At 40.0% G+C, this 13585-nt stretch overlaps 1 protein-coding gene across 2 annotated transcripts in view; it reads left to right on the forward strand.

The window, feature by feature from the left end:
• RFTN1 (raftlin, lipid raft linker 1) overlaps positions 1-13585 on the forward strand; it is a 180528-nt gene that overhangs the window by 67414 nt on the left and 99529 nt on the right. The window lies entirely within an intron of this gene.

Below are 13585 nucleotides of genomic sequence, written 5' to 3' on the forward strand. Positions count from 1 at the left end.
TGGGATGGAAATCAAGTGAGAAAGGAACTTCTATTTGATGAAGATTCATTAAGAGCCTACTGTGTGTCAGGCATTGGGGATAAAGAGATTTTTAAATCCTATAATCAGAAGAACCTGGGTTTTGAGGCTGGAGAGTCCTGGGACCCCAGAAGTCAAAGGATCATAGATTTAGAGAAAAATCGGACCCTTGAGGCCATCTCAGCTAACCCATTCAATTTTAGAGTTAAGGAAACCCAGTGACTTGACCAAGATGATGAAGCTGGGAACGGAGCCCAGGCCCTTTGAGTGCAGGAAACTGAAGTCTTGGCAAACTGAAGTGCTTTGTCTGGGTGTCCACAAGCAAACAACTTACTCCTAGGCTGGGAGAAGACAGGGCAGAGAAAGGGAATACACAGGTAATGGTTACTCAGGTGAGGAGCTAATCCCTTGTAGCTTGTAATGGGGGCAGAGGAGAAATCCAGGTAAAATGCTCCAGGAAAAAGGAAAAGAGAGAGGAAAGGAAGGAGAGTCAGAGAGAGACAGAGAAGGAGGAGAGGGAGGGAAGAGAACAAAGATAGGAGTTGGGGGGACAGGAAGGAGGAAGATGGAGGAGAAGATGAGACGGCAGGTGAGAGGAAGAGGAGGAAGGAGAGAGGATAATTGACTTCTCAGGGTGGTTTCGGAGCCATGTGAGTGGACTAGAGAACTAAGAGTTGGCTGTATCCCCTGAGCAGCCATTAGGGGAACCTGACAAGAACGCAAAGAGAGCATCCTACATACTTAGTGCTCAGACACTGTTCCTTTGGGTATTGTCAGAGTGGGCTAGAAATGAAGTGAAAAGTACAGTCTAATAACTGAGAAGCCTGAGTACGGATCGAAACACACACACACACACACACACACACACACACACACACACACACACAACTTTATATTTTTCTTCCTTTTCTGCAATATGGCTAATGTAGAAATAGGTTTTGCATGGCTCCCCGTGGAGAATGGGTATCATGTTGCTTGCTTTCTCAATACGTGGATGAAGGACTGGAGAGAGGAGAGAATTTGCAACTTAAATTTTTAAGAAATATATGTTTGGAAAAAAAAGAAACATACTTTTTCCAACACTGAAGTTGCTATAATCGGGTTCTGATTTAGACCTGGTAGGGACTTCCGATTTAAAAAATTAAAAATGCTTGACCTAGAGGCAGGGGAGTTGACCAAATGACTTTTTGAAGTTACTTCTCATAGCTTTCTAGTTGCTTGAGATAAAGAGTCAGAGAGAGAGAAAATCCTGTAGCTTTCTGAAGCCGATTGTTTGAGGACTTCTCTTCTAAAATGAGAAGGAATCAAAATTTTTATAGGTTACCCTCAAGCATAATAGGAACTGACTAGGGGCCTTTTCCCTGCTGGTTATGATGTCGGTCACAACAGAGATATTTGTATGGTTGTGAAAAGTACAAATACATTCTTTCCTTATAAATGTGAAAACCATATGTTTTACATCATGAAATGATAAAAAAATAAAAATAAAAAAAACCCCACCACCAAAAAATTAGATTCCCAAAGGCACACTTGAATTTTTCTTTATCAGTTGGGAGTATATCTAATAAAAAAACAAAAAATAATAGCTCAGTTCAAAAACAAGAGAAGCCTTCTTCTGTGATTAATCCTTAGTAGACATAATTAAAATCATCTTTTTGGTGAAATCTGCCAAAAGTCTGATGACTAATGCTTCTCGGTCTATATACTTTCTTCTGAGAGCTAAATGACTTCACTTAAGTGAAATCATTTAGCTCTCAAATAGGAAGTCAGTGACTGGTCATAGCATAGCTCCAGCTAATGAGAGGTTATGTTTTGTGATAGATAAACCCTGATTTATGACCAGTCCAGCTGCAAGTTCATTAGCAAGCTCAGGACTTTAAAGAGCAATAATAAGAAGTATCTTGGTCAACCTTGGGGTAATTAAAACAGTGTGGTTTGTAAAATACATAATCCAAAAAAAAAAAAGAATACATAATCCCATTTCCCTTATATTTTAGAGTTTAGGAAACAAGCTTTGGGAAGTTGTATTGGTCAAGATCACATTGATAGGAATCATCAGAGACGGGATTTGAACCCAGAATTGGTACTGTTTCACAGCCCCTTACTGCCTCTTTAAGAATTAGAACCGATATTTTTACCTTCTGAATCCAATTCTCCCTGTGCAACAAGAGAACTGTTCGTTTCTGCAAACATATATTGTATCTAGGATATACTGCAACATATCTAACATATATAGGACTGCTTGCCATCTTGGCGGGGGGGGGGGCGCGTGGAGGGAGGGAGGGGAAAAATCTGAACAGAAGTGAGTGCAAGGAATAATGTTGTAAAAACTTACCCTGGCATGGATTCTGTCAATATAAAATTATTATAAAATAAAAAAATAAAAAAAAAGGAATTAGAACCGAGTAGCCTTGTCCCATGTGTACAAAGTAGCTCCTAACTGGCCAACGTTCCCCGGGACTGGGTCGGCCTTCCCAAAAGTGGGTCCCTTTTTTTTACTATTTCCAACAAAAATACACGTGCTTCTTTTAGGAGTAAGAAGCTATAGGCAAAAGTATGTATCCATTGATTGGAGAATGGCTGATGAAATTACAGTAAATGCATGGAAAGGAATATTCAAAGGCCAGCAAGACATTGAGGGAACAGGGATGCATTTGGAGTCAGAGACCTGAGTTCAGATTCTGACTCTGACACTTATTACCCGTGTGATTCTCAGTTTGCTCATCTGTAAAATGAGTGAGTTGAACCAGACAGCTTCGGCGGTATCATCCAGCCCCAGTCTGGAATCTCGGGACAGCAGAACTTGGCTCAGGTACATGACCACTGCTGGCTCCAGGTGACTGCTGAGAAATAGTCCCTTATGGGGGAGATTATTCCATTCTCAGCTGATATACCAAATGGTTTTCTTTGACTTTCTTTTTTTGGATACTTTGCTGTAATGAGAAGGAAAGTACTATTGCCTGGCAAAGGAGAGGTTTGTTGGGAGTAGATGCACAAAAAACCCCAAATGCTAGATATGTTAAAAACCAAAACGTGTCCAAAAAAAAAAAAATACTGGTCAATTGACCAGTTTTTCTAAAATTAACTTTTGAAGAGCCCTTGATAATGCAGGAATCTTTTTCACCAGGAATCAGCTCTCGGGGAGTTTGTGGATTTGATCAGAGCTCAGACTTTGAGCAAAGCAAGATGGGGTGCCCTGCATTGTTGGATAGAAGGTGTTAATTTTCAACAATTCGCTAAATTGTAACTGAGACCAAGTCTAGTTGTGGCTTCTGCCCCATTCCAGGCTGAGAGGCCTAGAATTATGTGGGAGCTGGGTCTGTATTCATCTCCTAAGCCCACAGCTTTGGGGAACAGTAGCCTCAGCATTTAGAAGAAGCCGAGGTCCCCTAACAGCATCACGTAGTGTTGGGAGGATGTGGGTGGGACCTCGCTAGGGAGCCAGCCTTGCCAGGACCATGCAGAAAAGCAAAGGGAGAGGACCCGAGAATCTTATTTCTGGAGCTGGACGGGACCTCATAAACCCTTTTGTTTTGTCAGTGTGGAAACCGATCTCTAACGAGGTTAACTAATTTGGTCAAGATACTCTTGGGTAGCAGACATTTATTTATTTAAAAAAAAATTAAATGCAAATATCCATAGTGGCCGTCAGCCAGCTGGACCCAGTTGGTCACTCCATTAGAGATTGACTGTCGGCTGGAGACCCGAGTCTCCTGCTTCCGCCTTAGGTCAGCAAGCTCTCCTCCAAAGACTTCACCGGCCCGGCATTGTAGCTGATGGCCTCTCCCTTGGTGGCACTTCATGGCAGATAATGCAGTGATCGACGTGGAATTAAAAGCAGGGCTGTTTTCCGGATTACAAATAAGTCTGGCAGCGAGAAGACCCCAGGGAGAGAACTCTCTTCCACTATATTGCTGTGTGCTTTGGCTGGGAGGTTAGATCCTGTGATAGTCTCCTTTATTTCAGTCCTAACTCTAATCTAAGGAGAAAATACACTGTAACCCCATTTTTAAAAAACGGTGGCTACTTACCCCTTTGCAGAGGTCCATCCGAGGAGTTCATGGCACATATTTTTAGATTTTTTTTTATGTATTGATCAGTTTTTTTTTTCATTTTTAAAAAATTCTTTGTTATGTTGATGGTTTTCTGGGAGGAGGGAGATACTAGGGGATATTTTGTTAGGTTAAAAAAACATAAGATATTAATAAAAAATTATTTTAAAAAAGTTTGATGCAGTAGAACAGAATTTAAAGGAAGCCCAGTTTCCATAGGACCATTTAGCTACCTTATTATCATACCAGAAAAAAACTTACATGCCATGTGCCTTACTTGGATGCTCTGTACCTTCATAATGTGCTTGTTACCACCACAGTATCAATTGCTATTATCCCTTCTACATTGGGGTGCAGTGCCCTGGCAATCCGGAAAGTCCACCTAAACCTTTTTTGGTCCTTCCTTCATACCAGGGGAGAAGTCTGAATTATTTGGGTGTTAAATATAGAATTTATTGATAGTATACAATACTATACATATATTTTATACATTTCTGAGTTTCTAAACTTCTGTCACCTGCTGGCATTCACATATTGTTTGTGGCTTCCACAAAACTTCCCCCAAATTCCCATTTAATTTCTTACTATTGAATATATTGAAACTGATGGGAAAAGTCATGATGTGAAAGGTATACTTGAATTTCTGTTCCTCTTGATTTACATAGTTAATCCCCCGCCAACATAGATCACGGGGAGACTCCTAAAAGGCCCGTTTCTCCCCTCTCCTGGTCATCCTTCACCCAGCTGCCAAGTTGATTTTCCAGAAGTTGAAATCTGATCATGTCCCTTCTCTACTCTATAGACTTTACTGTCTCCCTATTGCTTCCAAGATACAATATTCTCTCCTTTTGCTTGCTATTTAAAACCCTTCATAACTGGTCCCCATCTCCTTTTCCAGGATAATTCCAGGATATTCCAGGATTATTCCAGGATTATTATACCTTACGTTATCATTACCATTTTGTTTTGGGTCCACAAGGACCAAGGTGACACTCCCTGTTCCAACCTGGTTCAGTATTGGGACAGCCTGGCTTCCAGTTTAGGGTCCCTTTTCCCCATTCTTTGACTTGTTAAACCCTCACTCCAGTGCCCCAGAGTCAGAGTTTAAATTACGGCTCGTATCTGGGGTTTCCCCAAAAAGGAGAGGTTAAAAGATTCTTATTATACAGGACAAATCAAGTATGGGAAGAGTAAATTATTCCAATGCACAGAAAAAAAGATTCTACTCAAGAGATTCACCGTAAGCATTAACAGAATAATTTAAAATAAGATTCAGTGACTGTGATTGTGATTGGTTGGGAGACTGATCCTTCAACCTCATTGGAACATAAAACGGTTTTCAGGACTGCTCATTAGGCATTTCACCTGGGCTCTGCACTGTCCAAATGACTTCAGGTATGCGTCGGCGCATAAAATGCTCGGTCTTGGACTGATTTTTCTTGTGGATGGCCGCCTCTCCTTGGCAGCCATCCAGCTCTGACCCAGGATCTCTAGCCCTCCTGAACCCATCTCCAAACTTGAATGTGTCCACCTAAGGACAGACACTTTTTCACTTATGGTCAGGAAAGAACAGACACAAAAGAGAAAAAGTCCTTAGCAGCCCAGACTTAAAGTCATTGAGCTGAGAGTCCCTGTAGCTTGTTTTTGAGGTGGAGAAAGGTTAGTGCTTCTCCATCCTTTGCACCTGAAGAGGCTCAGGAAGAGAACTAGGGTCAAAATCCATTTTTCTTTTAATTAACACGATATTCTGTCCCTTGCCATTGTCAGATAGTAGGGAAGGGCACTCAGGTCATCCTAAAATGTCAAATGCTTTCAGCACAGAATCATGGCAGGTACCAAACTCCCAGTGAAACCTGGAAAAGTAATTGAGTATTCTTCCTTGTAGCCATTGATTCATATATCCATGTTCTTTCCCTTGGCTAAACTGTAAGCTTCTGAGGACAGACCCTACTTTTGATTTTGTATTTATGTCCTGAAAACTGTTTTATGTTCCAATGAGGTGTAAGTAGCAGTCTCCCAACCAATCATAACAGGGCTTTGCATAAAGAGGGTATTTAGTAAATACTCCCTGATTGATTATTATGCAGTTATGTGCAAATTGGAAAATTGTATCATGGTTATCTGTGTGGATGATTTACCTGTGCTTGTAACTTAACAGATTAATTTTGGAGCTGATTTTTCAGATGAAAGGAAATCACGAGGGGCTTGAATTTAGGCAAAAAAAACCCTTCACACATCTCGAGATCCTTTAGCAGCACATTTGATTTGGCATTTGGAAAGGGCAGAATTGAGAAAGTAAGAAATTGAATTCTGAGGGATCCTTTGAAAACTGTCGCTGAGAGTGTCCTCTTTAAGCTGTTCTCTGTCTTTTTGTGTCTAATTTTAACAATTACTTGGTCTCTTCTGAGAATTGTCGGCTTTCCAAGAAGAGGTTTCATAATTAAACAAAATACACAGGGGCTGCCGGGCCCTACCAGGCTATGGCCTAGAATTGCTCCTGCGGGGAGGCTGGGGCTCAGCCCGGGACTGTGCTGATTAGGTGGATCACACTTGGGGGAGAAAAATAGCACTGCGGTTTACAGTGATTGGCATGTGTTATGTGCTGGGGAGATTAACAGCAGCTTCTCCTCGCAGATTTCCATTGGCAAAGAGCAGAAAAGGGAAACTAGAGACGTCGAAGTCAGGGGTTGTAGATGGAGGAATCTTTCCCCTCTGCGGACCCCTCCCCTTTTCTCCACGGCAGCCTCCTTCTGACTTCTGCCCACCGGATTTTTAAATATTTCTGTTTTTCCCCCAGCCTCCTTGGCTTTGGGCACGTGGCGGTGGCTCCTTGTTCTCCACCACGGAGCTGTCCAGCATCTCCCATCAGGGTCTCCTCAGTGCCAGTTCAGCTGTCTTAATTTATTCCTTCCATTTTTTCCTGTTTCCCTCTGGTGTGACACCCTTTGCTAGTGTGTTGAAATTTCAGAATTCGCTGTTAATTACTGTGTTTGCACTTCTTAGTCTAATGTGCCAGAACGAAGCCACGTTCTCCCAGGTTAAGTGAGTTTTTCCGACCTGCGCCCCACCCCCACGTGAGACTCCCAGTTAATCCCGTTCTGTGTGAAGCTTCATTCTTTCGCCTAATGGACAGGACCAGATAGGTACAAATTGTGTGCGTGAGTCCCTAATCTCTTCAGGTCATTACAGTTGTCTGGGATTTCTTATCTACTGCCTGGAGTTTCTCTTTATTTTCAGGGAAAGAATTGGCACAGAGAATCGGGGACACCCATTTGGGGGTAACTCATCAGAATAGAACATTGTGGGCCAGCGGTTTTTCTCAAGCAGCTTTACTACTGTGTTATTTTCTTTTTCTCTCTTCTTCTGTTTTAAATGTAATTCAGGAACTAAGGTTGCTTTATTCCAGGTTTTACCTCCTCCACTGCCAAACAGCTATAATTCCAGCTGGAGAAAATAGTTTTCTGACAGAAGGATCTATAATGACGAAAGCTTGTTGTGGCTCATTGGACTGGTTTACCCTTAAATGCATTTTATATTTGCCTCCAAGTGTAAATTCAATTCAGCAAATATTTATTGAGTGTTTGGTATGTGTTAAGTACTGTGAAGGATATGGAGAAAAATTAGACACCTTCCCTGATCTCATTAAATTGTGGATTTAGAATGGGAAAGAAACCCAGAGGTCATCAAGTCCATCTCCCTCCCCTCATTTTTCATAGGAGAGACATTCAGGCCCCTGGAACCTCAGTGACTTGCTGAATGTCACACATTTGGGAAGAAGTAGACAAAAGGGTATCATTGCCGAGCAGATGGAAGGACTCTGGGTTTTTAGAGTATACAAGGGAGTCAAATAATGGTATTTGAGGGGCGAGGAACAATGGGGAGAGATGACATCTGAGTTAGATTTTATGGGGGCAGCAGCTGCAGAGGCAGAACAGAAATGGGGTGGGAGAGGGAAGGCATTATAGTATGGTTAAAATGGGAGATCTTGAGGAATGATTTGGGAAAAGCAAGAGTAAAGAATTTGGCTGGATATAGGGGAATATGGTGGGGGTGGGGAAAGAGAGAGAGAGATAGACAGACAGACAGACAGAGAGACAGAGGGCATATCATCACGGTCTGTCTTGTGTCTCATCCCAAGGACTCTCTAAGAGATTACTTGCTTACTTTCGATAGAATGACCACCTCCTTAATTTGTCTGAATTATCTTCTGGCTGAATGATCTCTAACAAAACTCTGAAAGCTGGGCACATTTTACAAAGAATGACTAAATACTGCATACTGCAAGTATGATTTAGTTTTGTGAATAATCTCATGAACTCATTCATGAGTCATAGCATTGACTTCAAAGATAAGAAAAAATGAATCACTTGTATTTTATAGTTTTATAATACAATTTTATGATTTCTATAACATTAGCTTCCAAGGGTCTAACAAAACCACAATATTTAAGCTTTAAATTGATAGTAACAATCTTTGCGATGTCTCTGTGTTAATTTTTTGCCTAATACTTATGGAATATATTTCTTTTAGAATGGGGGAAACATGTATTGTATCTAGGATATACTGCAACATGTTTAGCATATATAGGACTGCTTGCCATCCTGGGGGGGGGGGGGGGAGGAGGGAGGGAGGGGAAAAAACGAAACATAAGTGATTGCAAGGGATAATGTCGTGTAGAAATTATCCTGGCATGGATTCTGTCAATGCGAAGTTATTATTAAATAAAATAAAATTTATTATAAAAAAAAAAAAAAAAAAAAAAAAAAAAAAAGAATGGGGGAAACATTTTTAATCCACACCCTTTCTGCTGCAGTGGCTGGTACCCTCTCTCTTTAATTACCCTGTATTTACTTTATATTTATATTTTAATAGCATTTTCCAAATGCATGCGAAGATAGTTTTTAAAATTCACCTTTGCAAAATCTTGTTGTTCTAATTTTTTCTCCCTCTCCCCCTTTTCCCTTAGATAGCAAGAAATATGGGTTAAATATGTGCCTCACTATATTTATATGTGTATATGCTGTCTTCCTTGTTTGAATGTTCCTTCCTTAAGAAGAAAGAAACATTCTTTGTATGTGTCACCCCGATGTCTAGCACAATATCTGACATGCTGTTGTCCAGTCGTTTTCAGTCGTGTCCAACTCTGTGACCCCTTTTTAGGAATTTTCTTGGCAAAGATATTGGAGTGTTTTATCATTTCCTTCTCTGCTCATTTTACAGATGAGGAAACTGAGACAGACAGGGCTAAGTGATTTGCCCAACTAGTCAGTATTTGAGGACAGATCTCAGTGCTCTATCCATAGTTCCACCTCGTTGCCTCCTGGCACAGGAGGAGACTAATAAAAACTTGTTCATTTGAAAGTGATTTAGAGAATTTTAGGGCCAGAAGGGATTTTGGACCATCAAATCCAGACGTTCCTGTCTTCCCCCCACTAGACAGGCAGATTTCTTTCTTATAGGTTGGTAGTTTCAAATAGTCTAGAAATAGATCATTTCTACCTCATCTCTACTTTAAAAACACAAATTAACATCATCTATGTTGTATTGTAGTTTTCTTTATTTAGTTAAACATTTTCCAGTTAGGTTTTAATCTGATTCAAGCCCACTGGAGAGCTTTGCTGGAAACTTAACTGGTTTGACAACCAGATGTAGGGAGGGAAATAAGGGACTGGAAACTCCTTCCATTGATACAGCTCTTCTGTCCCTGAGAGCCTTAGAGGGTTTCCCAATATTGACTTGCCCAGGGTCGCTCGGCCAGTCTGGATCGAAGACAGGATTTTAACATGGGTCATCTTGCTATCAAGAGCAGTCCCTCTGCTGTGCCATGTGACTTCAATGGCTGGAATATGAAAAAAGAAATAGACATGAAATGAGGAAAAATATCATAAAGGCAAAAGAGAGACTCTGAATTTGAATTTTTAAAAATTGTAGAGACCATTCGTTTTACTGAGGGAAAAATTGAGAAATTGTGAGCAGTGACCACCAAGCTGGTGAGAGAGGCTGAACGAACGTGGTTCTTCCTACTCGTGGTCTGTTTTCTCCAACGGCTGCTGGTATTCCTGCTTAGCAAGTCAGAATGCGGAGGTCTCTATAATCATAAGACTCCATACCCAGCAGGCATATAAATGAATTGTAGCTGAAATGAGAATGAATGATATTCATCATTAGACAAATTAGAGATGACCATGAGAAATATAGCTTTCAAAGGGCTAAAGTGATTTTACTAAGATCATCCAGGGAGCAAATAGTGGAGTTGGAGATTTGAACACAAGTATTCCAGTTTCAAACCCAGTTTTCTTTTCACTATGACTTTCTAGATGCCATTGCTGTAGCCCATGAATTGAATTCATCATTTATCTGTTTTGTAGTTTGTAAAAGTGTAGGATTCAGTCTATAAACTGTAGGATATTAATCTTGGGATAATTCCTCAAATTATGGCTTTTTAGCAACTTAGAATATCTAAATCAAAAAAAATTAAGTGATTTGAGTAAAATCAATGAATTTTGTTTACAAGTGACAAACCCTAGAAAGCCAGAAATTCAAAATAAGTAGAAATTATGAAAATAAAAAACAAAATAAAGTTGAACCCCCAAAATGAATTGAGTTGATAAAAAGATTAGTAAAGTAGATAAAAAATTAGCTAGCTTGATTTTTAAAAAAGCCAAATTATTAAAGTACAAAAATGAAAAAAAGTAGTATTCTTTTGGGGTTTGTTAGAAAGTGAGAGTGTAGCATTCATTTTGAGAGTTGAGTTTTGGGGGTTTGTTTTGTATCCTTCGTGTTCTTTGAATGATTTAATCACAAGTTCTTAATCTGGGATCCATGAATTTCTTTGGTGTTTTGATAACTGTATTTCAGCATAATTGGTTCCTTTTGGGAACCTATCTGTGTTATTTTATTCATTCAAAAACATTACTCAAAAAAAAGATCTATAGATTTTACAAGACTTCCCAAGGGATCTCCGATTCTCCCAAATTTAAGAAATGCTGATTTAGCTGGAGAAGTTTTGTTGCATTGGAAATAACATTGAATTCATAGTCTGAATTTGAATCTAATCTCTGCCATTTACTACCCATGGACGAAGAGGCTCAATTTCTTTATCTGAAAAATGAAAGGAATTGGATTTAGATTTCTTTTAGCTCTAAATTTATTATCTTAAGATACTTGTTCTTGTCTTAAAGGATTTTTAAAAATATGCTATGTGTATAAGGATGCCTTTTTTTTAAAATAAATTTTATTCCCTCCTCAATTACAGGTTAAAAGAAAATGTTAAGATTTTTAAAAGTTTTGAGTTCCAAATTCTATCCCTCCTCCCTTCCTTTTCCCCCTCTTGAGATGATATGCAAATAGAGGTTTTACACATACAATTATTTAAAACATTTTATATAAAAAGACTCAGATAAAAGAAAAAGAGTGAAAGAAAGTGAAAAATAGCATGCTTCAGTCTGTCTTTTTCTGGAGTTGGATAATATGTTTCATCATTAGTCCTTTGGAATTATCTTGGATCATTTTATTGCTGAGAATAGCTAAGTCACTCACAGTTCTTCTGCGTCCACTCTTGCTCCTGTTATGTTTAACTTTTTGCTAATTCTTACATAACTCTGTATCAGTTCATGTAAGTCTTTCCAGATTTTTCTGAAATCATCCTGCTTGTCATTTTGAATAGCACAATATTCCATTACAACAATGTACCACAGCTTGTTTAACCCTTCCCCAAATGACGGGCATCCCTTTGATTTCTAATTCTTAGCCACCACAAAAAGAACTGCTATAAATATTTTTGTATAACTAGTTCCTTTTCCTTCTGAAAGAAAATTATAATTGGTCTATGTGGGATGGAAACTGATGTAGGGGATCTGGGGCAGAACAACTGTGTGAGAATTAGAGAAGGAAAATATCCCTTGGAAAAACTTCAGGGCTGATTAGAAGAGTTGATGAATTTCATGTACCTGGACTTGGTCTGCTGGGACAATGGAAGGAAGACCATTTTGCCTCTTTAGATTGTTCTAAAAACGACTCGTGTGTGGGATGGTTTGAAGATGGGTCCTCCCTTACTGTTGTGAGCCAGGAATACCCAAAGATGGCATCCCTTCTCATTGTTGTGAGTTAGGAATATATAAAGAAGGAGTTTCCTCTTGCTCTTTTGCGCCAGGAATACACAAAGAGAGTGTCCCCTTTCCTGGTTTTTAGCCAGGAATACCTGAAGATGTATCTCCTCTCACTGCGATGAACTAGGAATATCCCAAGATGGGGCCCCCTTTTACAATTGAGAAATATCCAAAGATGGCACCTCAGAGCACTGTTATGACCAGGAATACTCTCTTATTCAATAGACAATATGAAGATAAATGGAAATCACTGAGGAAACACATTACTAGACATTACTTTTCAACAATACCTTACAAAATAACGCAGTGTGGATAGGTTGTTGCAGGGTTCCAGAAAAATGGAAGTTTGCCAGAAGCCTGTTCCCGGTCACTAGATTTCCATTCCCAATCTCTGCCTCCCTTTTTTTCCCATTTCACAATTCTGTGGGAATGGAAAATCCTTAGTGACTACAGCATGTACGAGACATTAAAGATGATGGTATTTGGGGGTTTTTTTTGCCTCCTAATATATAAATCCTCAGACTAAACAGCTGCTAATGGTTTATCTACCATGAAAGGAGACTTAACTGCAAACATCTGGACAGGAAATGACAAATGGCCCAAATAGCTTCGGTTAGAATGTGGCTTTGGCCACTGATTTTTCTAGAACCAGTGCCAGGGTTCGGGAGTCGGGTGGACCGGTATTCCCCCCAGCGGGTCCTTGGGTTCTTTATGTGGGCCCCCTTGGTGATGACGTCATCCAAGTCATCATTTCTTTATGGAGGGCCGTGGTCCTTCCAAAATATTGTCATTGTGTGTTGATAGAAGAGGAAGCGCTGGGGGTGCTGGGGACAGGGAATAAAAGGTAGTGAAACTTTGTGTGGACTTTTTCTGATTTCCACCTCATGCTTTGCAAGTCTCATGACATCCTTTATACAGTTAGTCACTCTGGGAGTTTTTTCTGCTGCCTCCTATAAGTTGAGCTTGTCTTGAGACACTTGGACCCACTGAGCATTTTCTGTGTCCCTTGTCCATCAGTTATTCCTACTGGGCATCTTCCTCTAAATCGCTTGCTTTTGGGTGGCTACCATTGTAACAAATGGATGGCTCATCCAATATCCCTCATTCTCTGCCTTTTAGACCGGCTTCCTACGTGGAATTTGTTAGCACTGCGCCAAAGCCCTTTTCCACCCACCATTTATACATCTCCTCATTTTCTTGTTGCTGACCCGTAATTTTGATTCTCTAAGATTTGTGGTACTTCATGATTGCTAACCAGATAATTACTATGATGGTATTTAGGGTCAGTGCTGAATGACCACTCAATCCCTTGGAATCTGTAACTTGTCTCCTTTGTACCTGTTTTGTATTTCTCTAGGTCAGGTGCGGGTCCATGTCATGGAGCTCTTTGGAAGTCTGACTCCTTCT

Source organism: Antechinus flavipes, chromosome 5, assembly GCF_016432865.1.
Source record: "Antechinus flavipes isolate AdamAnt ecotype Samford, QLD, Australia chromosome 5, AdamAnt_v2, whole genome shotgun sequence".
Lineage (NCBI taxonomy): Eukaryota > Metazoa > Chordata > Mammalia > Dasyuromorphia > Dasyuridae > Antechinus > Antechinus flavipes.